Here is a 22,965-nt window from a genome sequence, read left to right as displayed (position 1 = left end):
CCCCCTCCTCCCGCTCCCTTCAGCTCCTAGTCCTCCCCCGCCCCCTCCCTCCTGCCCCCTCAGCCTCCTCCCCTCCCCCGCGTCTGGGGCGCGGGCTGCGCGCAGCCAAGCCCCTCATCGCGCGCCCCTCCCCGCGCGCGCCCCGCGCCCGCATCGCGCTTGGCGAGTGGATGCGGCCATGGGGCGGTCTCTACCTCCTGTCCCCCGGTGGCCCGTGAATAATGGCTACTGAGGGCGCTCGCAGGGGCTGCTGAGAAGGAAACACGGGGCGCGAGAGGCGCGGCGCGCGCGGGAGCGCGAGGGAGAAAAAAGCGAGCCCCCGGCCGCCGCGAGCGGCGGGCGGAGAGAAAGGAATCGTGCGAGCGCTCACATTTTTTTCTCCCAAAGATCTCATCCGGCCGCCGCGTTCTGGAAGAGACGAGGGGACAGCGCGCGCGAGCAGAGGAGAGGCCGCGCGGGGAAGGGAGGCGGCGAGACGCGCAGCGCCCGCGCCCGGGAGACCCAGGAGGAGCCCGCAGGTATTGTTGGCGGCGAAGCTTTGTGTCTTGGTGGGTGGGGGGACGATCCGGGCGCTAGGGCTCCCGAGGCTGCCGGCCGGGGTCTCCGCCCGCCCCCGGCACCCCTCCTACCGCGCCGCGGTCTTGGCTGGAGTTGCAGACCTGCCTGTTTGGGGTTTTCCACACCCGCTGAGGGAATCGGTCTCAGAAGGAATTTCTTTTTTTTTTTGGCCGCAGTTTGGTTGTGCTGGGGATTTCCCCCTCCCCTTCTCTCCACCACACTCTGGTGAGGTCTTGGCGACCGTGGCACAGGCCGAAGGCTGAGGGCTGAGATGGCGGGGCTGGTGGCCTCGGACCGGAGGGGAGGGACGCGGGGAGGAAGGAGTTTTGCTCAAGTTCGCAGTCTGCGCCGCGGAGCTGGTCAGGCGGGGAGGGTCGGCTGCGCGCCCTGTCCTGCTCCGGGCCACCGGTGGGAAACTTCCCTAGAGCGCAGCCTCCCGGGGGACTCGGCGCCCCCGACGCCTCGGGCGCTCACTCCGGCCGCCTGGGCCCCGCCTCGCCGCCCGCGAGCACCGAGGTCGCGCTCTCCCCGCCCCCGCCTTCCTCCTCCCCCGGCGGCTTCCGGATCTGGACCGGGCAGGAGGAGCGGCTCCGAACACTTCCCCCGGAGACCCCTCCCCACTGGCTGCGATAGTCCCCTGCCCTGGCACCCCCGCCTCGCGCGCGCCCCAGTGGCCAGGCTGACAATGAAACCTCGCGCCTGTGCGGTTGTGGGGAGAGGTCGGAGCTTGGTCTCTCGGGGTGGGGGGTACTAACCCCAGGAACCCTGAGGGGGGACTTCTTGGGGGTGGGGCTTGTTTGGGTTAGAGACGTTGACATCGGGTGGGTCGGGCGGGGTGGAGTGCGCGGTGGCCACCCGAGGCTCGGGTTCGGGGGCTGGGGTCGCGGGTTCCAGCCTCTCTTGGGGTTGGTGATTGGCTGGTGAGTGCAGGCACGTCGAGTCCCCCTCCCCCCATCAGCCACTCCCCCCCCGCCCTTCCCATACAATGCGGGCTTCAGAGGTGGTGATCCTGAGGGTGGTGTGTGTGTGTGAGTGTGTGTGTGTGTGACGGGGTGTTTGTCTCCTGCGGTCCACAGCAGGCGCTGCTCCTTGACCCGGAGATCCGACCCTCGCCCCTCCCCTAGGGGCTGGGGGCGGGGAGAAGGGGGTGGGAACTTCTCCTTTCCCGCCTGGGCACTGGGAAACGAGTGCTACCCTAGAGAATTTCTGGGGACCGCAGGCCTGGGGGCGCTCAACGCAGAGTGGGGGCCGCGGGGTCAGCGGGGTCTCTGCACACAGAGCGCTCCATCCCTCTGCGCCTTGCGGGGAGGGGCGGGGTGGAAAGGGCCAAGGCTAGTTGGAGTGGGAGTGGGGGCAGAGAGCCCGTGGAAATCTGTCTTCATTACATTCCAGAGAGCAGCCCCCCCTTTTCTTCCTGGGGTAGGGAGCAGGCCCAGGGATGGGACTGCCAGCCCCGGCAAGTGAAGGATATCCTTCTATTCAAAGAGGGGATCCTGGTGGGGGTGGGGGGGTGGGGGGCGGCACGGGAAGGCTGTTCTGTGGCTCCATCCAGGCGTGGAAAGAGTTAATCCTCCCCCGACCCTGTCAGCCCCCACCCAGGAGGCTGCAGTGGGGACTCTTTGAGCTCACAGCATGTTCCCACCCTGTATTCCCACCAGGTGGAGGGGTGCCTTCTCAGGACCCCCCTCTGAGCCCAGAGAAGGTGCTGCAGTGGGAGAGCCTGGGAAAGCTGGTGCAGCCGGAGCCTATGGCCTCGTGGGGGGACTCTCCCCACTCCGCAGCCCCACCGTGAAGGTCGGTTTCTGACCGGAAGGCTAGACCCTGAGATCCTCACAGCTGAGGGCTAGCCTGGGAGGTCACAGGAAGGCAGGATTGATTTCTGCTCACTAGAGCCCCTGTAGGGTCCATGCCCGTGGGTGCATTCCTGGGGAGGGGGAAGCGCGTCTTCCTCCTCCACTGGTTCCCTTTCCTGCAGGTGAGAGCCGGACCTGGCCACAATGGACACTGGGCTTTGGCTGGACAGACACAGGGATGAATGAACCAGTAATGAATGAATGAATAAATGAATGGAAAGGGAAAGTTTCTCAATTGGAGGTGTTCATTTTTTTAAAATGATTTTTCAATATATATGTTTTAAAATATGATTAATGGGAAAATCTGAAAAATAGAGAAAAATAAAAAAGGTTATAGACAGTCTCGGTGGGCTGTGACAGTGTTAGTATTTTGATGTCGTTTTCCGCAGTCTTTTCAGCTTGGTGGCTGGGTTGTTTTTTAGCGACTTGTCGGCACTCTCTCTGTTCAGACGTATATCCTGCTCTCTTCGTTGGCGCTCATGGGAGCCTTTTCCTGTTTTGTAACCAACTCTTCATAAACACCGCCGTTAATGTCTTCAGGCTTTTCCAATAGGGTGGATGCGCCACCATTTACTTAATATTCCCCTTTTGTTCCATGTGCTGGTTGCCCCTGATGAACGAGGTAGTGGATTTCTTAGTGTGGAGAGCTTTTTTTTTTTTTGATGTTTAAGACGATTTCCTCAAAATGACGCTGCTCACGCCTGCAGTGGAAGAAACAGGCTCCTCTTTTTTCCCCTGATAAGTGGGACACTGTTAAACTTCCTCTCCACAATCCAGAACCTTCTTTCAGAACTGAAAGAGCCTCGGCAATGAATCACCTGTCTGAACCCCCTCCTTTGACAAGAAGGAATGGGAGCCCAGAGGGAAGTGAATTCCGAGGTCACATAGCAGCCAAGAACAGGGTGCTGATTCGCCCTTTGGTTTCCAAATTCAGGAAGAGGGGGTCCTGTAGGCTGGCCTTGCCCATTTCACACACGGGAGCACTGAGACCCCAGGAGAGGAGGAGCACCCACTCGCCTCTGATGTTGATGTCTGGAGCACCAGACAGGCTCCTTAGCCCTTTTGTCTCACACATTGGCTATGGCCACGATGTCTACGGTGCCTGGGGCCACCCAAGGTGCCAGCCTGTGATTGGCCAGCAGTGGATTCCCTGCTGCCCCTCCCCCATGGCTCCCCCTTCCTCTCTGCCATCCCATTTTCCAGGAGGAAAAGCTGAGGAGCCAAAGCAGATGCAGAGAGAGAGTGGGACTGCAGATGTCAGAGGACCCCCTTGGCCGTGCCCCTGCCCTGGCCTTCAGTCCTAGTAGTTCTGGGTCTTTTCTGGGGCTGGGGCGGGTGTTGGCACAGACCCTGCAGCGGGGGAGAGGGGAAAGACCAGCGACATCTCAGCTGCTCTCTCTGGCTCGGCTTGACCCCAGCAGGTCCCTGGGGAGGAAGGGAAAGGGAGGGGAGAAAGAGGAGAGGAAAGGAAGGTTGGGAGCAGAGATGCTTGGAGAGAAAGAAATGAATTAGAATGGTGGGGGGGGGGGGAATGGGGAAGGAAGGAATCTGGTTAAAGCAAAAGGAGAGAGGAAGCCCCCGTCCCTCAGGCCCATTGCGCACCCATGGGAGTAACTGAGGGCAGGGCTCCCAGTGGGGGAGCTAGGGCTGCTCAGAGCTGTGTGCCCTGGTCAAGGTGGAGTGGAACAGCTCTTTAGGGGGCTCAGGAGGATCCAGACCAGGTGGGTGGCAGGGAGGTGGCAGCTCCTCTGGTCACGGGTTCCGGTGGGGCAGGTGGTGGGGCACCCTAGGTCAGAGGCCAGGGCCAGGGGTGCGTATGGGGTGAGGTGATTATGGCTCTGACTTATCGCCAGGACTAGGGCCTTGTGTCACCCCTGGAAGGGGCCCTTCCGTGAATGTGGGTATCTGGGCCTTTTTTCTCGACTTGGACGCCTTCCTGTGTGCCTGCGTGTGCATATGTCTGTGTGTCTGATCCTGTTTGTGTATTCTTGGGGGTCGGTATGCCTGCCAGCCTGGGTGTGTACGCCCGTGTATTCTGTGTGCCTCAGGCCCTGTTTTTATATTCTTGGGCACGTATGCGTGCATGCATACCTGTGTGTGTGTGAATCTGTGTGTGTCCCTCTGTGTACATGTCTATGGGTCTCTGATCCTGTGTGCGTTTCCGGGGGACAGTGTGCCCTCGAGTTTGGGCACGTGTGTGTCTATCTGTGTGTGGGCACACACTGCTCCTCCTAATGGCCCCTAGAGGGATGCAGGCACCAGGCTTCTATGCCGCTTTCAAGGTTGCAGCTGGGTGGGTGAAGTGGGGGGCGGCCTTCGACTGGGAGGGGGGTGGGGGGAGGCAAAGAAATTCTTAAAAGACTATCTTCCCTCTGGTCTCCAAGGAGATCAGCCTGTGAAATGATCCGCACGTTAATTAAAAACAATTATATCCTGATTGAGCCATTCCTGCTCACGTCCCCCAGCCGGGGAGAGGCCGGGGCTGCGGCCAGAGAGGCAGGACATGGTAGGGTCCCTGGGTCCCACTGCGACAGGGCCGGCTTGGGACCTGGCCCCTGGAGGGGAGCAGCCCTGGGGGGCAGGTGGCGAGGCACTGGGGGTACGTGTCCACAGCCGACTTGAGCTTCTGGTTTGAATTTTGAAGACACCCACCCCTGGGTGTGTCCTCTGAGGTCCATGGAGCTCCTGCCAAGAGGTTGAGGTTTAGAGCCGTCCTCCTGTGAGTGTGGACATTTGGGCATTTTATGCTGTGTCTTTGTGCTGTGTGTGTGCACACCTATTTGTGCCTCTGTGTGTGTAGGGATGGCACCACCAGCCCTGTGGATCCCTATTCCTCTGTGCCGGGCACTGGGCCTGTTTGTCCAGATCCTGCGAGTCAGCATTTGTGGTTCCGGCTTTTTAGAGAAGTGGCATGCTTGAGGTCATGGAGCCAGAGGTGGGGGGCCAAGTCCTCTATTCCCAAGACCCAGACCCCCTTCTAGCTACCAGCTGCCCCCAGACTTCCATGATGAGGGATGTTCCCTCTGCATGACCCCTGGGAAGCTGAGGTGCCCAAGGGTAGGCCTTGTCATTCTCACAGCACTCCTGATGTTGTTCATTCTGAGTCCGAGCTGCACGGGGTGCGGGGCTGTGATGTCCAGACATGTGGCAAGCAGATGACTGGCTAGCTGGAGTGGGCTGTGCTCCCCTCCTTCTCACGGCCATCCACTCTGGCTGTGGATGACCAGGGCAGACCAGCTACAGGTGCCCCGTGAGACTGCTGGGTCTACCCACACTTCTGGGTCCATGCTGCCGAGCCCTTTCTGGAAAGGTCTGGATCAGGTCCCACTGCCTGGCCTGGTTGTCTGGCTCCCATTAAGCCCTGCAGTCATGGAACAAGTAGTCATAGGAAGAAGAAGGCAGGAGACCCTCAGCCCGCACCCCAGAATCAGGTGGTGGTGTGGTTCACAAGAGGGAGGCACTCAGGTGAACCAGGACACCTGGTGTTTGTGTCCAGAAGGTGGCCTGCCACCCTGCCCCTTCCACTCCACGCAGTGGGCACCAGCCTGTGTGCCCAGGAGCCGTGAGCACACGAGCCAAGGCCTCTCATGCTTCCTCGAGTCTCCCTTTCCCCTTTGTACAGTGGGAGCATAGCTCTTTCCTGACCAGACTGTCAGGAAGGTAAGAAAAACCAGGTCAAGTCTGTTCAAGACCCGTCCCACAGAGGGGAGTGGACTGGAGGGGACTCGGCTGCACCCAGATGCACAGAGAGGCGCGTCTGTCCGTTTAGGCACTGGTGTGTCGCCTCGGCAGGGGCCCTGGGTCTGGTAGCCCCTGGAGGGAGACACACTGCTGCTCCCTCAGGATTTCTGGGAATCTGACTGGGTTGAGGTGGCTGTCGTCTCAGTAGTGCCTCCAGGGGACTCAGACATTCGCTGGACTCACCCGAAGCTCCATTACCAAAGGCAGAGAGTCTGCAAAGGGAGGGCTGTTCCTGCTGGATCAGGTCCCACAGTCTGAGGGAAGCCTGGCCAAGGGAGGGTTCTGGGGCCAGAAACGGTGTCATGAGGAGTTAGAGGAACGGATGGGACCAGAAAGGTTCTCTGTTGTTTCTCAAGGGCAGCACTCAGGGAGACAGAGAGAGGCAGATGTCGGCTCCTCCCAGGAAAAGCCTTTCGTCCCGAAGCCGGAGGAGACCCTGCCTGCCTAGGTGCCCCTGCGGGGTTCCATCCCCTAAGCACCTCGACCCATGTGGTATCAGCCTCCTTGCCTCTCCCAGGGCGAGAGGTGCATCCCATCCCCTCCATCACTCACGCCGAGGCCCTGCTTATCTGCAGGTATGTCACCCCGGAGGAGTGACCAAGGATGAGCTCGGGTCTGCACAGCTCCAGGGTCTCCACCCTCCATGCCCCATGGGGCCAGTTGGCAGAGCTTCTGAGGGCGGGCACCGCAGCTCAGCTCTCCCAGGTGGCCTTTGGGGATGCAGCCCAGCAGCTGTCCCCCACCTTCTTAGGAACTGGAACTCAGATATTCACGTGATGTCTGGCTTGGGTGTGCTGTTACCTAGGCTGGCAACTCGCCTGTGGCCAGATTCAGAGCACAGGCCCCATTTGCAGCCTCCAGGTTTCATCGCTGTTACCCAGGGGTCACTGTCACTGTCCCCTGTTCAGGCTTGAGAATGGTGCTAGCCTCATGCACTTGCGCCCCGCTCCCACATACAGTGCGGGTTTGCAAATGGAGGGCACACTGGGACCGGACCAAGCGCCCACCTGCCCTGTTCTCCTGCTCACACAGCTGGGGTCCCAGCTGCTCCCACAGCCAGGCTGGGCAGGCATCTGATGGGCGCCGGGGTCACAGGTCAGGCTCATTTCCTTCCTCGGGCCCTGCCCGGAAGGAGTCAGGATGGTCTCCATGAGGAAGGAGCACACCTTTCAGCCGGCCTGGAGGCGGGACAGCGCCTGGAGTAGAGGGCTCTGGGAGTAGGAGAGCTGGAGGCCGGGGTGGAGGCTGAAAGGAGTCTGGGCCCAGCAGGGTCCCTCTTGAGCAGAGCGAGGACCAGAGTGACCCGCCAGGGCCTGAGTGTGCTCCCTGAGAACGCTGCCTCCCCAGTCCTTGCTGGTGGCACGTGGACCGGAGGGAACTTCCTCCTCCTGCGGCCTCCTGCCCCCGGAGCTGGGAGCTGCTGTGCAGACCTGGGGCACCGTTCCCCAGGGAGGTGGGGGCCTGCAGCTGAGCCTGTGTGTGCCCTAGCCAGAGGGATTACAGAGTCTCCGCTGGTGGGGGAGGTGGTGGGCCTCCGGGACCAGTAATTAAAGCCCAGCAGATGATAATTCCCTAAAAGAAAGCTCAGCAGGAAGAGGGAGGAGGGGCCCAGAGAGGGCAGGAAGTCAGGGTGGTAGGCCAGGGGAGTGGACAGAGAACCGGTACCTGGAGTCCTGCTGTTCAGAGCATCCTCTCTGTGAGACCTCCCTCTGCTGGGCCCCAGCACTTAGCTGTTTCCTGTCTTCAGACTCCCTGTGAAGGAAGATTTCCTGTTGTCTGCGTCTTACAGAGGAAGAAACTGAGGCCCAGAGGAGGCCCCTGTGGGACAAGGTCCTCGGGGCCAGTAAGAGTCTTGGCAGGGAAGACCAGGATGACATCCAGGCAGGGCAGATCTTCCCACCCCTCCCTCTGTCTGGGGAAGGGCAGGGGTCCTGGCATCACGGCTCACAGTGTGGTGGCTGGAGGGGGTCGGCCACCTGGCATCACCTGGCATCACCTGCCATGCGACTCGGCAGGATCACCCCTCCTTGGGGGTCTACACACCTGTCCGGGGCTCCGATTGTCCTGGGGTTTCCTGTAGCCTGGACAGTAGGGGTAGCCAACAGGGCAGACCCTGTGGGGAGGGGGGCTGTGACCTCTGGGACTTCCTTCCCCCCCATCACTCGTCCTGCAGGTCCCTCAGCCTCTCACGCTGCGGGGCGGGGGGCTTGACTGTCACCCCATCTGACAGAAGAGCATCCAAGCCATCTCCTAGAAGTGAAAAGCTTTCTACTGTCCTACCCTCCCTGTCCCCCACTTCATACCCCCTCCACACACTCGTCTGAGCAGACTTCCCGCCCCAGAGGGGCCAGAGACTCAGGCTGAAGACCACAGACCAGACCAGAGCTTGTCCCTGGTGACACCTTCAGGTGGGCACTATGTGGCCTGCCACAGGGCTTAAAAAATAATACCAGGCTTCACATAAAAATCCCACTTTTCGCTCCTCTTACAATTGGAAATCATAGAGCTGCAGACAGAGTTGAGACAGGGCTGCCCACCCCTTGGGCTTCTGCAGACCCCGCCCAATCTAGTTAACCTCCACCCACCCCCACCCCACCAGGTTTGCCCCTCAGCCCCTTTACATCTGGGGCTTCTCTGGTGGCTCAGTTGGTAAAGAGTCTGTCATGCAGGAGACCTAGGTTCCATCCCTGGGTTGGGAAGATCCCTGGAGAAGGAAATGGCAACCCACTCCAGTATTCTTGTCTGGAGAATCCCATAGACCTAGGAGCCTGGTGGGCTACAGTCCACAGGGGGTCACAAAAGAGTCGGACACGAATGAGTGACTAACACACACACACACACCACTTAACACCTGGGCTCCCATCCCGGCACCCCAGCTTTTGCTTATCTTGGGTAGATTATATCTTGGGAGTCCTCTGTGAAATGTCCAGTGAAAGTGTCTCCAGAAATTCTCCAGGTGAAAGTAAGTACAATAAAAGGAAGGGAGTGCCAGGTGGAGGCTGCCAGAGAAGAGTGGAGGCAGAAGAGGGCCGGGGGAGCATCAGCGAGCGCTCCCTGCCCTCACGTACCTGCTGGGCAGCACCTGGACACCGCCCTGCCAGGCTCTGCTGGCTCCACACGTGACCGTGACCCTTGGTCTAGCCTCGAATCTGCCCCAACCCCTGCCCCGGGCCTCTCTGATGAAGGGAGGAGGGCTGCAGAGACGTGAGGGGGGCTCCAACAGCACCCTATTCTTGACTCCCAGTCCAGCGCCCGTTCTCATCTCAGATACTGTAACGTTGGCCGCTTGTTCATGTGCATTTAAAAAGAACACTCTTGTAGTTAATATGCGGGAAGGATTTTGATGTTCTCGCACATAACCTTTTGCTGAAGTGACATCGTGCGGTGAAAGGGTCCCGGGAGAGTCAGTGTAATTTGGGCTGTGAGGGGCGGAGAATACCAATGCAGAGGCCTCTCCAGAAAGCCCGGAACCAGGAGCCCCGGGGACCCCCACCTGTCGTCCCCCCGAGGCCTTGTCCCCGACTCTCCATCCTGGCCCCAGGGACCACAGTTCTTTCAGATTCATTCATATTTGGGCTTGGCTGTTGGGCATTTCCCTCTCGTGTCTCTGGTCTCTGAGTGGGATGAATTCCGGGGGAGGGGTCCTCCATGGAGAGAGAGGGATGGAGTTCGAGGGGGACATATGGGGAAGCCCCATTCTGAGCAGGAGCTGGCCACTGGGGGTGGCAGACAACCGGGCCCTCGCTGCGGGAAATCGAAGGGCACGCTGAAGATCTGTCGTGTCTGCCCTTGGCCCCAAAGGATCAGAACAGGGGGCTTGAGAGGTTCCAGTTAATTGAGGCTGAGTCTAAATCGGAAGGCTTAGTAAATGGTAATTATCCTCCCATGGGAGTGGCCCAGAGCTCACTGATGCCACCGGCAGTGGAGACGGGGGTCGGACCCCTTCCCCTCCCGCTCACCTAGAGGCTCTGAGAACAGCCGTCCAAAGTCTCAGGGACAGACCTGGTATGGATGGGCCACTTCCTCCCTCCCCCGGGCAGGCTCAGGGCCTGGAGGTGTTTGGCGTGCCTGCCTTCCACCCAGCTGTCTCCAGTACCCTCCCATTGGCTGGGGATGGGTGTCTCCACATGGAGCCTCAGCGGGACACAGACTGGGATTCCGGAGAGCAGCACCCAGCCATGTGGACAGAGGTGACTGCGAGGACTTTCAGTCGCACCCCAAGAGGAACTTTCTATTATTTAAAGTGGCCCAGAAGCAGCCAGGGCTGCTCCAGAGGGTCTGCGAGCAGATCCAGAGTGTGTCTTCGTCTCCCATGCGGTTCTTCCTCAGCTCAGAGGCCTGGGCTGTGGGCTTCCCTGGGTGACCACACACAGCAGTTAACTGAGGCCACCCTGTCCGGTTGGAGGACCCGGCCGTGGCCTCCTGCCTCTCGGGGTCCCCAGACCTGCCCAGAGAGGCAGGGAGTGTGGGTGAGGGTGGGAGGGTATGTCTGTGTGCCGAGCAGGGTGGGGCTGAGATGATGTGATGCTGTGTGCGTGTGTGGCTCCCAGGGCTGGGAGGGGGTGGCTGTGAGTGTGGACACCTGGGCCAGTGGACACATTTGTGCCGAGGGGAGGGGTATGCCCCCCCTTCCTGGTTCAGACCTTCCCACCCAGGCCCCTCACTGCCCCTGCCTCCAGGTCAGACCCGGGAGGCTCCTAGTCTCTGCAAACACTGACCAGCCATCTCCCCTCTCCCAGGGACCTCTACACCTGCCAGCCCGGCTCTTACTTTTTCCTTGTTCCCAGGATGAGAGCAGATCCTGTGGGTGGCCGGGAGGTTCCAGGGGACCGTGGAAACAAGGAGGGGGAAGGAGGAGGCCACCTGGTCAATGCTCAACTCGCCCCCCACCCCAACCAGGAAAGCCTGAAGGAAGTGGTTCCTGGGTTTTCACAGCATCTGGGCCAGATGGGGAGGCCTCTGTGGATGCACCGTGAGCGTTTGCAGACGCAGATGGAGCGTGTCCAGAGGTCGGGTGTTTTTAGAAATGAGACATGGCGTGTCTGGGCCAGGCTGAGGGTGTTTCTAGAGACGACGTGAAGGTTTTCTGGAGGAGGGGCATGCAGCTGGAAGGTGAGACGCGGGCACTTGGGGAATAGAAGGCGTTTTCTGGGGTGAGGATGAGGCCTTTCTGGATTTCAGATATTGTCAGGGCCGAAGCATTTCTGGAAAGGGACTGTTTCTAGAGACAGACTGTAGTACTTCTGGAAGCGGGGTGTTGGGGGATGATGCTAGAGTATTTCTGGACGTGAAATAGGGCACTTCTGGATCTGAGGTATTTTGGGAGCTGAAGTGGAACGTCTCTGGAGAAGGGATGTGATATTTCTGGAAACGGAGCGTGTCTGGAGCTGAGAGGAGCCTTGATGGAGAGCGCTGCCATTTCTGGAGACGGAACATTCTGGATCAGATGGAGGGTTTCTGGAGAGGACGTGGGCCACCCTCAGAGTGGGGGCCAGGGTGCTTCTGGAGACGGAGTTCCTGGAGGTGACAGTGACTCAGGGCAGCCATGGATACCTCTTGAGAAGCAGGTGGGGTGGCCTCGGAGCCCAGAGGGCCCGGCCTGTGACCCTGGTGTTGTGGGGTGGGCTCCTGCCCAGGCCCACCCTTCCTCAAGCCTCCAGCCCTACTTGTGGGGCCCCAGCCCCGCCCTGTGGGCTCTGGCAGTGTCCAGCCTCACTGCAGGCACAGGCTGTGGCTGAATGGTTATTCTCACTTCACTCAGCTTCCTGGGAGCCACCTGGGCTCGCTTCCCAGGCCTCCGCTGGGGACCCCCCACCCCCTACTTTTGAGCAGCCCTGAGATTGGCCTTGTTTCAGCAGAGGGGTCACGGGGTACGAGGCCTGAAGTGGGGGCAGGCCAAGTCCCTGCTGGGCCCAGGGTGACCTCGGGGTCCTGGCCACCTCCTCCCCCAACTCCAGGGGCCTGGATTTTGAGGACTGTCACCACTTGAGCTGGCCCGGAGCTCTGAAGTAATTATTTCTCTTCCTTAATTGAAATTTCAGCCTCAGTGATCCCGTCTCTGGATCCCAGGGTGGGAAAAGGCAAGGAGCCCCTGCCCAGAAAGAGGGAGCCAGTGCTGGCCCCCAGGTCCTGGGGGCCACCCCACACCTCGGATGCCCGCCATGGACATGGGTGGAGAAGCTGCAGTTTAGGGAGACGGGAGTCTCAGGTGGTTGTGGGAAACTGCAGTTAAGAGGCTGGGCCTTCACCCCTGACAGTCTGGGGGAGAGCTGCAGGGGGTCTGACCCAGGCAGGTGTGGGTCTGGGGTGGCCTGTGCTGGGACCCTGATCCAGGGTAGCAGGAGGGGCCAGGCTACTGGGAGAACCATCTGCCAGGATCCGGGGGTGGGCCAGGGGTCTGGCTCATGCTGAGACAAGGAAGGCAGGGGACCAGGTAGTGCCTGCTTCAGGGCTTGGTGAGGTGCTGGCCGCGGGGTGGGCTGTGGCTGGGGGAGGGGCGCCAGGGAGCCTGTTTTCCCAGCTGCGGTCAGCTGGGCGGACACGTGCGCATACACACACGCACACACACACACACACACACATGCACTCACTCTCTCGCTCTCTCCACCTGGGTGGTCCCTGCCTCCTCATGGGGCCTGTCTGCCGGAGGGGACAGCCGGCCCCAGGGCCAGCAGGAAATGGGGAGAAGGGTGGGCTCCCAGGAGGAGGGGGGAGAGGGCCTTCTGAGGTTCCAGGAAGCAGGCAGGCCTGGCCTGGTTCTTGCAGGCCCTGGGGGTCTCAGTCTTCCCCATCTGGGAAGTGGGGTTTGTGGGCATTCTTGGGTACGGTTGCCCTCCTCGCTGCTGGTGTTAATGTGCTGGGTCAGTGCTGGGGGTGTTTTCCTGGGACCCATTAATGCTTGGGCAAGGGCTCCCCCACCCCCAACCCCCCAGGCAGGCTATGACAAGGGACAGTGGGGCCACTTGGAGTGAGGATGGAGGAAACATTAGGATGAGAACCACGCTCAGCAAGGTTGCCTGAGCCCTGGCTCTAGAAGCACACAGCCGCCTTCGGTGGGAGACACCCGGGCTGGGCTGCCCTCCAAGGGTAGGGGCCAGAGATGCGTGGGAAGGGACATGCCAGCCCTGGGAGCTGGGGAAGTGAAGAGGGGGTGCTTTCTGAGGGGGAAGAGGGTGCAGGCAGGGGCCAGGGCTGTGGCCTCTCCACCTGCTACCCTGTCTCAGCCCCAGACCGTCCTGCTCCAGCGCCCCCCACTCCGACCCCCAGCTGCCCGCACTGGCCTCCTCTTGCTTGGGAATTTTGAGCGCTTACGCCACCACCCACTCTGAGTGGAGTCCTGTCCTCCCTAGGGTGGGGGGCCTGGAGCCCCAGAGGCTACCTGGGGTGGGTTCCTGGTGCCTACACCGCCGGCCAGTCAGCTTCTGAGCTGACCTCCTTACCTCGGGCCAGACGGGGCAGCCCCTCCCCCAGGCACAGAGAGCTTGGTCACCTCACCACCAAGGGAGCGGGGGGCCCTCCTGATGCTGCAGCTCCCCAGGGATTCAGATGCCAGGTGAACCCCTTCCAGGTGGATGGCCAGGGGCCCAGGCGTCAGTGCTCCAGAGGGCATGGGGACTGCTTACCGCAGGGGCTTGGACTTAATGTCCACCAGAGCCTTGGGAGACCCTCTGGGGCCTCCACCTGGTGGGGGGCACATGCACTTATGGGACGCCAACCTTTGGCACCTGGGCCAGGGCCCATGCCCACCCCTCGCCGTTCCACGGCCTCCTTTTGGGAGGACCCTAGCCAGGGGTCCCAGCTCCTCCTTCACCTAGAGAAGCTCTGGGTTCCCAGCTCAGGGACCTGCCCTCTTCTTCTGAAACCTCCCAGAGGCTATGGACCCTGTGCAGTTGCCCCTGAGGAGCTGGTGTCATTGCCCCCGATGGAAAAGTGGCCCCTCCACTGTCAACCCGGGAGATGGCCGGGGGCTGGGGGCAGAGAGACCTGACCCAGTGCTGGGGCTTCCTACAGGTGAGGGCAGCAAGTTGGGCAGAAGAGCGAAAGAATTTGCCTCAGGCCATGGCCCACCCCCCATGGTCCCCAGGCAGGGATGCGACTGGACTGCAGACCCGTGACCTTGTGGCCGTACTTCCTGGGCCCAGACGTCCCAGGAGAGAGGTCTAGGCAGCGCAGGCCTGTGGGCCACACTAGGCTGTGGCCCGTCCACAGGCTGGGAATGGGCCCCCAGCTTGGCTTCCCCAGAACAAAGCGGGATGAGCCACAGTGGAGGCTGCATCTGAGCAGGTGGAAGGGGCTCCATCTGCCTTTTGTTACCCAAGGAAGGAGGGCCCGTTGGATGTGCCCTTGAACAGGGAGTGGAGGAGTGGGAAGGGCTAGGGCCGTGGGGAGGGGGCCAGGGCAGACACACCTGAGACAGATGCCGCCCCTGCCCCCATGCCCGTTAGCACATTGAGAGCGTGGTCACCATCTTAGCATTCAGCACACACGCACACTCACACACATGCCCCTGTGCGCACACACACACATGCTCACACATGCCCCCCCACCATGTGCGCGCGTGCACACACGCACACACCCCTTCACGTACATCACTCCCAGCTTCCTACACCCCACCCCACCCCCCTGAGGTTCCCTGTAAACCAGGAAGGTAGCCTCTGACCAGCAGAGAAAAAGAAAGAAAAGAGGAAGGGGGCTTTGGAGGAGAACGCGGTCCTGGAATTCCCTTAGTTCCAGCTCCAGTGACTCGTGGGGCGGGCTTGGCCACCTTCCTGCTCAAGAGGACCCTCCCCCCGGCCCCTCCATCACCCCATTAACAAGACGGGGCCCTTGTTCCTGAGTTCTGCAGCAGAAAGGGAAGAATCAAGGACTCTTCAATAAGAGAGAGCTCCCTGGGTGGCTCTGAATAGTTGCTTTTTGTGTGGCGGCGAGGGACGGTCCTCTGCTCAGCGCGCTCTGCCCTGGCTGCCTCCTTCTGTCGGCAGCCGCCACTCCTGGGTCTCCAGGTGGCTAAGCTGGTTCCTCGGGAGCCCGGTCCTTCATTGTTCCTCCTTTTCCCTTCCGACACCCTCTAGCCTAGCCAAGGCCATGGGAGCCTCTGCATCTCAGGAAGGCAAGAGAAACACCGAGGTGATTGTCAGAAAGCTGAGACCTGGGGAGGCTCCTGCCTTGTGCCAGAGGCTCCCCGCATCCGGGTGCTGGGCTGCCCACCTCTGCCAAGCCCAGGGCCAGGCTCGGTGCCCATGGAAGGGGCTGGACTGGAGGGAGGGCTGGCCCCGGCGGGGGTGATGGTGGGAAAGGAGGCAGACAAGCAAATCCGTTTCATCAGACGCTGCATATCTTAGGAAAGCACATTTCAGCTCTTATGGCTTTTGGCAAGCTGGCCCCAGCCTTTAATTTTCTAATAAAAAGGAATTACGTTTGCTGAAAAGACAGTAACCAGCTCATGCCAGTGTCTCTCCCAGAGACGGTAGTTCTGTCTTGGGTGCCTGCCGGCCCTGTTGGATTAGGGTAGATGGTAGGCTTTTGTGGCCACAGGGGTCGGTCGCTGGGGAACATTGTAGGGGCAGGTAGGACCTGTGCATCCCAGGCTGCAGCGCCAACCCTACCCAGAGGCCCAGAGACCCATGGCAGTTCAGTTAACCAGTCATGTGCAACTCTTCGCAACCCCATGGACTGCAGCACTCCAGTCCTCTCTGTCCCTTACCAAATCCCAAAGTTTGCCCAAGCTCATGTCCATTGCATCAGTGATGCCATCCATCTGTCTCGTCCTCTGACCCCCTCTTCTCCTTCTGCCCTCAGTCTTTCCCACGGCAGACAGGAATAAATACTTGTGAATGAACCCTCACTACTGAGACCTGGGCTGTTGGGTCAGACCTTTGCCCCGTGAGTCACTGCACGTGTACACATGCACTCCCCAGAGTCTGAGGTCACCTATCTGGAAGGACTTGCCAGCCCCGCACCCCCCAAGCCCCTGGCACCGATTCATTGGAAGCTTTGCCAAAAATCATATCCTTTAAAAAAAAAAAAAAAAACAGCATGCATTCATTGTTTGGATTAAAAAAGACAAAACAGAAGTGTGTGAACTTGGAAGTTTATGTTCCCACAGCTCCAGACCTGAGCTCCCCAGGGGGATAGGGGTCCGCACTCCTGTCACTGGAAATTTTCTTTCTCAGTCCCCACTGGGGTTTCACTCCACGCGACCCTGAGGGCCCCTCCACTGTCCACTGCCTGCCACGTGGATGGCTTTTCTGGCTGTTAAAAATACCTTCATTCCTGTCCCAGTTTTATTATTTAAAAAACCTTTTTTGGATTTATTTATTGGCTGTGCTGCATAGCTTGTGGGATCTTAGTTCCCCAACCAGGGACTGAACCCAGGCCACTGCAGTGAAAGAGCCGAGTGCTAACCACTGGACCACCTGAGAGGTCCTCAAGTCCTGGTTTTAAAGGAGCCCGGGTGGGTAGAACACATGATAAATGTCGCCTTTGTGATTCGGAAGGACTCTGTACTCAGTTCCATGCCCCAGGCATTTCCTGTGCCCTTCTGTATGCCAGGCCCCTGGCCCGGGACCCCATGGTTCCAGAGGGATGAGGAGGACCCTGAGCAGTGTCCAGGGGCCCAGTGTCCCCACCCCTAGTGTGGAGGTGGCCCCCCTGCCCGCGTCCACTCCGGGCACCAGGCCACTGCTCTTCAGCGGGCCGACTTGGGAGCAGCCTCGGGCTCATCTGGTCGGGCCCCTGGGCCAAGAGGCACAGGAACGCCAGCACAGCGTCCCTGTCCTCGGCCTGCCTGCACCACAGTCCCCAGGGTAGCCCTTAGGTGCTGCTGCCAGCCAGGGCCCCATCCGCTTGGCAGCACCCTGGCAGGGCACTGGGGTACCCCGTGGGCTTGGGGGGTGGAGGGGAGACGCAAGTGGGAATGGCAGTGGGACCAGTCACCTGTGCCCCCTGCATAGTCCTGTGCATGGTACCTGAGAGGCGGCTCACTCACGTCGTGATGGCGAGGGTGGTCCCATGTGCTGCCAGGACCCACCCCTGCCCCTTACTGCCACCAGCTTGCCCAGGGGAGACCCGGGCCCGTCAGGGTCGCGGGGGGTTGGGACCCACCTGCCTACACCTGGCCTCTGAACCAAGCTGCCCCATTCACCTAGGATGGCCTGAGGGCAGGGTGCAGTGTGGTTTTCATTCACGAATTTTTAATTTTCAAAGGAATGGTAGCTCTAACTAAAGAAGGAAAAAGCAATAGAGGTGCATCAGATAATAGGTAAGGTCCGCCCCAGGTTTCCCCAGAAGTCATTCCTTTCAGTTTAACGTGGCCCTTTGGATTCTTTTTTTTGGTGGATTTACACACGCAAACACACACCCCTTCACTGAGCACCTACTGTGTGTGGAACCCTGAGATCTAGGGTTGACATGGGCCTGGGCCCTGCCTTTACGGGGTGCTCTTGTCCCGCTGAGGGTGATGGGGGATGAGGGCCTCAAGGAATGGGCTGCTGGGAGGCTGGGCTGCAGGGGGGCATCAGGAAGGGCCTACTGGTCTTCAGGAGGGGAGGAGGAACACCCGACCGGGAGCTGGTTTGGGACACTGAACCTAGGGGTCAGCCCCTTTGCACGCAGCCTGGGGGCACTTAGCAGCAGGGCATGGGAAGGGCAGGGGGTTGTCCTGGCCTTTGTCCTGGGTGGGATGCCCTCTGTCAACACCCATCACCTGGTTGGCAGACCAGTGGGTGATGATGGAGCACCAGGTGCCTCGCTGGTGCCACAGCCCCCACCTGCTACCCTTTGCTGCTCCCCAGACAGACCTTGGCACAAAGTTGGTGGGGGGGACGCGCCTCCACAACGCGGCCCATCTGGGAGCCAGCGTTATTTTCTGATTCAAGGAAACATCTGTTCCTGCCTCTCCGTTCAGAGCGGGCGGGCAGCAGACCCAGGGCCCAGAGCCCCGCCTGCCGGCACTGGGCAAGGAGTGGGGATTGGGGCCGAGCCCGGAGCCCCATTCTCTGTCAGACTCCCACCCGCCACCGCCACTTCCAGGGACTCTTGGCCAGGTGCAACCAAGTCCTCCCCTCTGCCCCCACCAAGATGCCTGAGGCTGTCACTGCCTTCTACCAGGTACAGGGGCTCCTGGGGCAAACACGCAGCTGCCCCCGGAGTGCCACGTGTGTTTACTGAGGGACCCCCTCTGCTATTTCTCACACACAAGAGCCGTGTTTTTGAAAGATATGGCTGCCAAACAAGCTGCATTTATTACATAATGATTAATTCATTGCCCCCATTTCTTATTAATCAAAGACATCCATAACTGCCTCCTGAGCTTTGGGTGGGGCGAGATGGCCAGTGGGGCCTTGAGCTGACAGCCTTCTGGCCCAGAGCAGGGCCCTGCTGGATTTGTGTCAGCCTGGCTGTGTTTGGGGTAAATGCACAGCACCCTTGAGATTTCTAGAAGAAATGGAGACAGCTCACAGACCCCCACCCGTTGCCTCCCTCGGCTCCTGGGGTCACCTGGGATATTTTATCACCGCCTTTCCAGCCAGCCCTGAGCTTGGGTTGGCTGCTTGGCACTTGGCCACCGCTGACCAGCAGCTTGGTGGAGGGTGAGGGGGTAGAGTGGACTGGCCCCCCTCCATGGAAGCCACCATCAGTGCAGCTTAGAGGGGTGAGTGAGGGCCTGGGCCGAGGTCAGGACTGCTCTGGGCAGGGGACTGCCTGGCAGCCTGGTCCGAGCGTGGAGGCTGAGAATCCTGGAGTCCTGGGGCACTTGAGAGGCCTGTCCTCTCACCTTCCAGGGCAAGACAGAGGAGGCTGCTGTTGGGCCTGTGCCATTCAACGCTTCTTTCAACTTCTTTGTCTGACACTGACTGAGGGGCCTGGCACCCGCCAGGGAAGACACAGCCTACTGGGGCTGGGGCAGAAGCCAGACAAATCATTGTCATCCCATGGGGTGTCAGGCCAGGGGACACCCTAGGAGTGAGGGACCAGCAAAAAGGCTTAAGCCAATACAGGAGGTGTGATCGGGGAAGGCTTCCTGGAAGAGGTGCTGCTGCAAGAAGTTGGTTGTTTTTTTTTTTTTTTGCAGGGGGTGGGGAACTTTTAAAATGACAATTGCGATGGCCAAAAAGCTTATTCGGGGTTGCCCAGGGAAACAGAATGAACTTTCTGGCCAACCCAGTACTTGGTGCTGTTTGCTGTCAGGTGCTTTTCACATACGTTGTCGTGTTTAATTTGCACCAACACCAACAACCCTGTGAGGTAAGAAATAGCGTCCACATGTTCTCAGTGAGTAAGCCATGGCTTAGAGGGGAAGTTGCTCGGCCAGCTCGCTCAGCCAGGTTTAGAACTCCGAGTGGCTCTTAGAAAGATGATAGGAAAGGTGGAAAGGGATGGGAGGTAAGCCTGGCATGCCTGGCAGAAGAAACAGTGAGTGCAGAAGCATGGCTGAGGAGCAGCTGTGGCACAGAGGCAGGCTGGGGTCCTGGGAGCCTGGGTGCTGGCAGCAGAGAGCTGGGGAGCCCAGCAGGTATGTGAGGGTGGGAGGCTCTGGGCGGACCTCCCCGCCTGCCTGGCAGCAAGCACACCTCCCAGACCTGCCGTGTCCTTCCTGCCCCTGATCTCAGGAGACAGCAGCCAGGCTGGCATGGGGCAGCGAGGACATGCCCGAGACATCAGCCCCCCGGGACCTCCCAGACCTCTCCCTAGACTCTGCTGCCCATCCCCTGTCCAGAAGGAGGCTGAATGGCTGCCAGCATCTGCCCGTCAGCAGAGTTCCCGCTCTCAGCACCAGCTCCCCGAGCTGCCTCCAGGGACGGTCTCACCCGCCTCCCTAGAGAGCCAGCACTTCCGCTGCTGCCTGATAGCTCTAGTGGCTGGAGACGCTCCTTGAAGTTTAGCCTGTGTGGCAGGAGCCTTAATAGCAGCAGCCCTGCCCCCTTGACCAGCTCTGCCTACCTCCTGAGCCATGTCCCTGCACCGTGCAGCCGCAGGCAGAGACCTTCCTCCCTCTCTGGGTGATGTCGGGATGAAAGGGCATCCAGGGACATTGCAAGTGGCTTTCTCTCCCCTGAAATCCAGAGATTCCCTGTAAGACCATGTTATTAGCACCATGTCCATTTTAGAGATGAGAAAACTGAGGCTCAGAACTGGGAGATGATGGGAGTCAAACCACTTTGGCCGCTTCCTTCCCCACCTGGGTTCCTGGAAGTGGATCGTGTTCCTCAGGCGGAAGGGCTCCCACCCCTGCAGCCTCTCCCTTTTGCTCCCCTCTCCTTGAGACCCCATCTCAGGGAAGTCTTTCTGCCCCCAGCTCCCTGCTCTAAGCACTTGGTGAGCACAGCCTTTGTTGACTAGGGAGCTCCACAGTGGTGTCCCCAATACCCTCATGATATGTATTGAAGAGGAAATGGGTGAGTGGATCCCCAAGCTAGTTAGCGTGAGACTGGTTGTAGTAACATACAAGCCCAAACATTTCCAGGAGTCCAAGAGTTTCTGGTCAGCAGGTGGTGATGTGGCCCCGCCTTTCCCTGTGGCCTGGGCTTGGTCCCCCATCTGGATGGGGCACCTCTCCAGCGCTCACATGCCATTGGCTGGAACTCAGTCCTATGCCCATCCCTCATTGCAGGAGAGGCCAGGAGATGCAGTCCAGCTATGGCTCCAGGAAGAGGACACAGGGTTTGTTGACTTCATCAGTGCAGTTTTCACAGTGTTACTATTGACCCTGTTTACACGCTAGGAGCCTGAGGCTCATGTGACCTGTTAGGGCCAGAGCTGGCTCAAGGACCCACATTGTCAAGTGCTGCCCTGCCCTGCTTCATCCTAAAGGCCGCCTGTCCAAAGGATCTGGCTGACGCTCTCACCCCGAGTCTTGACACACCAGACACGTGGCCATTTAAGGAGGCAGCTGTGTGCAGCCTGGGCCATAGGTACTGGCTTCCCCTTTTCCTCGTCTTGTGAGGGTTTGTCCTCGCCTGGGGTGGGGGGGTGGTGCAGGGGACATCTTAGCTGTGTGTGTTTGGATGGCTTCTGCTTGTTCCTGAGTCACCAGCTCTGGGCCCTTTGGGGGCGCCTGTGCATGGAGGCTAGAGCAGAACCCACCCTTCCACATCGGGGAAGGTGCACACGTGCTGCTAACCATTGGCCATCAGCTTCAAGGTCTGTCTTCCCTGCCTGTTATGACTTCAAGTGCTTTTGCTGACCTTTCTGTCACTTGGCAGCCACCCCCTGCCTGCCACCCATGCAGAGAAAGGACAGAGGACCCACGGGAACGTGGGAGGGTGTCGGTCAGGGTCCGAGAGGGTCTGTATAGGGGATAGTTCCTGGGCTTCCTGGAGGAGGTGACATTTGGTCAGGCCTTGAGGGCTAAGGCGGGTGAGAGCTGGAAGGGCGTTCCAGGCAGAGGGAACAGCTTATGCAAAGGCTGGCAGAACCCCAGAGCTTGGTCTGCTGCCCAGACCAGTGACCCAGGTCTTTCCAACCTGAGCTGAGGGAGTGTCTTCTGGTCCTGGAGGGAGGAGAAACAGAAGGACAGCAGGAAAGGAAGGAGGGGAAGGAGTGGGCACCGGCTGAGGAAGCACCTGTCTGGGCCTGTGCTGGCACCTCTCGGCTGGTCCCTGTCCTCCGGTTCTCAGCTACGCACGCGGGGCCTCCTTGCTCTCTGGCCGGCTGGTGACGCTCAGGGCCTTCGGGCTGGCTGCCCCTCTCTCCACCGCCACAGGGCCTGTTCCTCCCCCGAGCCTTCCCTCAAGTGTCACCCGTGTGGGACTGCGGGGCCTGACAGTCCCCGCTTACTCCAATCTGTTTTCCCCAAAGAGGTGCTTAGTCACTTGGTCTTGTAATTTACTTATGTCTTTGCTCATTGGCTGCCTCCCTTCTGCACTCTCTCCCGATTTTGAGTCTGGCCTGTTCAGTGGCGATCTTTAGCCTCTGAACATAGTAGGCACTCAATAAATGTTGAATTAATGAGCGAATTCAGCCTTGGGCAAAACGTGAAGTTGTAACTCAGCCACAACAGCAGAGGGCTGAGCGGGCCGCGGGCGGGACCCCTACCGGCCCCGGGCTCGCGGGCGCGTCCCCGGCTGCGCGCGGGGCGGTGTGAGGGCGCCGGTAGTCATGGTTACAGCGCCCGGGCCTGTGTGGGTTTCTGGCCTTTTGTGTTCGCACAGGCCTCGCCCCCATGTGGTCGCCACCCCTGATTGGCCGGCATGATGCGGAGGGGCGGGAGTATCCCGGGCCCGGAAGTGGGCGGGGCGCTCTGCCCCTCTGGCGCGCGCGCGGCTGGGATGGGCGTGGCTTCCGGAAAGGCTGCAGAGGTGGGGGGGGGCGGGGGGCGTGTTGATGGAGGTAGTGAGCGTGGGCCGCGATCCGAACAAAGGCAGCCTCGGCCCAGCTCTGACTCTGGTCGTTTTTTCTCGTCCTAGGGGTCTGGCATTGAAAGGGCCGACTCCTTATCCTGGTCTGTGCACTTGATGGTCCGCTCCGCCGACCCGGCCCCCTTCCTGCCACAGGGCCTTTGCACGTGCGCTGTCTGTTCCAAGATTCTAAGTCATTTTTCCTGGCCACCCCTCACCCATCCTGGGCAAGCTTTCCACACAGACCACGTGTCTGCTCTGCTTTAGATGTCTCCGGTGCGGTTGTACCTTTAATTGTGCGTCTCCCTCCCATACCCAGCTGCCATCCAGGCAGGGCCTACATGTGACCTGGCACACAGTAGGTGCTCAATTTATACTTTTGAATGAATCCATTCATCTGGCTGCCCCCAAGGCCTCCTTGGCAGGCCAAGTGCTGGACACTGGGACTCAAGAGGAGAAACAGACGCCCCTTGACT

The 22,965-nt window shown here is 60.0% G+C and overlaps 1 protein-coding gene across 2 annotated transcripts in view; it reads left to right on the top strand.

Annotated features, from left to right (window-relative positions):
- Nucleotides 1-22,965, top strand: part of RAI1 (retinoic acid induced 1) — a 103,379-nt gene that overhangs the window by 34,392 nt on the left and 46,022 nt on the right. The window contains exon 2 of one of the 2 annotated variants that reach the window (XM_061391206.1): nucleotides 388-518. The exons of the other annotated variant lie outside the window; for it this stretch is intronic. The gene's annotated coding sequence lies outside the window, so the exon portion shown is untranslated. The remainder of the gene's footprint in view (nucleotides 1-387; nucleotides 519-22,965) is intronic. 2 annotated transcript variants of the gene reach the window in all.

Source organism: Bos javanicus, chromosome 19 (assembly GCF_032452875.1).
Source record: "Bos javanicus breed banteng chromosome 19, ARS-OSU_banteng_1.0, whole genome shotgun sequence".
Taxonomy (NCBI): Eukaryota; Metazoa; Chordata; class Mammalia; order Artiodactyla; family Bovidae; genus Bos; species Bos javanicus.
This window is presented reverse-complemented; position numbering and strand designations above follow the sequence as displayed.